Genomic DNA, 978 nt, shown 5'->3' with positions numbered 1-978 from the left:
AGAATTTTTCACTGTGAGAATTTCAAGTCCTCAATTAAAAAGAATGCAAGTTCACCAGTCACAAAGTCAATTAAACAGAAATAGGGAGCAGAGTCAGTGATGGGTACAATAAAAACTCCTGCATTTCTATATTAGTCACTTTGAGAGGTGCTCCCTGTGGCAGTGTTCCTTCTACTCCAACAGATTATAATGTGTTGAAACACTTTCTAGTGAAAGTTGGTGGACTCAGTTATGAAGAAGGGTGACTGCTATGATTTATGGACTTAATCTACATTAACTCATTATACACACACTTCATATTTCTTTGCAAGCCATTATGCATTGTACAGAGCAGCACCATCTAGATCACATAAGATTAGACACACTTACACACTTCTTTCTGTAGACCCATTGTGAGGCAGGACCATCCATACACATCTCTTTATCCCATGAAGTCTCTTTCAGCTTGCCCATTAAATTTTTACAACAGATTATTATATAATGAAAGCAGAATAATGATTGTATGGGATACCTTAAATATTGCCGCACCACATTTTCCTTTACTTTTTTCTCCAGCAAGTAGCATGTAAATATGCAAAAATTTTATTACCTGTCTTCATCAGTTAAGTCCCTGAATATCGTTCTACCTTTATTTGATCTTTTCTTTTAGTTAGAATTTTCAGGAGTCTCAAACACAGCAAAACACATATTCACTACAGTTTCTTCCAGTAAAACATAATCTATTGTAGCATCTGAATCATAGCTCCTTTGCTAATACTGCCCAGGTCAGAAGAGTAAATCAGTTATTTTTAAAAACTATATGCATGGGGTTCTACCATTTAACATTTCCACTCCTGTAAGATCTGTATTCTGACGAACACACGTAATCCAAGTGCAGGTGTTACCCCTTTGCACTTCCCAACTTTTTACAGAACTCTTCAAGGATGAAGAAGTATGACAGTACATCATTTCAGCCCAGTTATTGTACAGAATTCACCA

Source organism: Schistocerca piceifrons, chromosome 7 (genome assembly GCF_021461385.2).
Source record: "Schistocerca piceifrons isolate TAMUIC-IGC-003096 chromosome 7, iqSchPice1.1, whole genome shotgun sequence".
Classification (NCBI taxonomy): Eukaryota; Metazoa; Arthropoda; class Insecta; order Orthoptera; family Acrididae; genus Schistocerca; species Schistocerca piceifrons.
Note: the sequence above shows the minus strand (reverse complement) of the source record.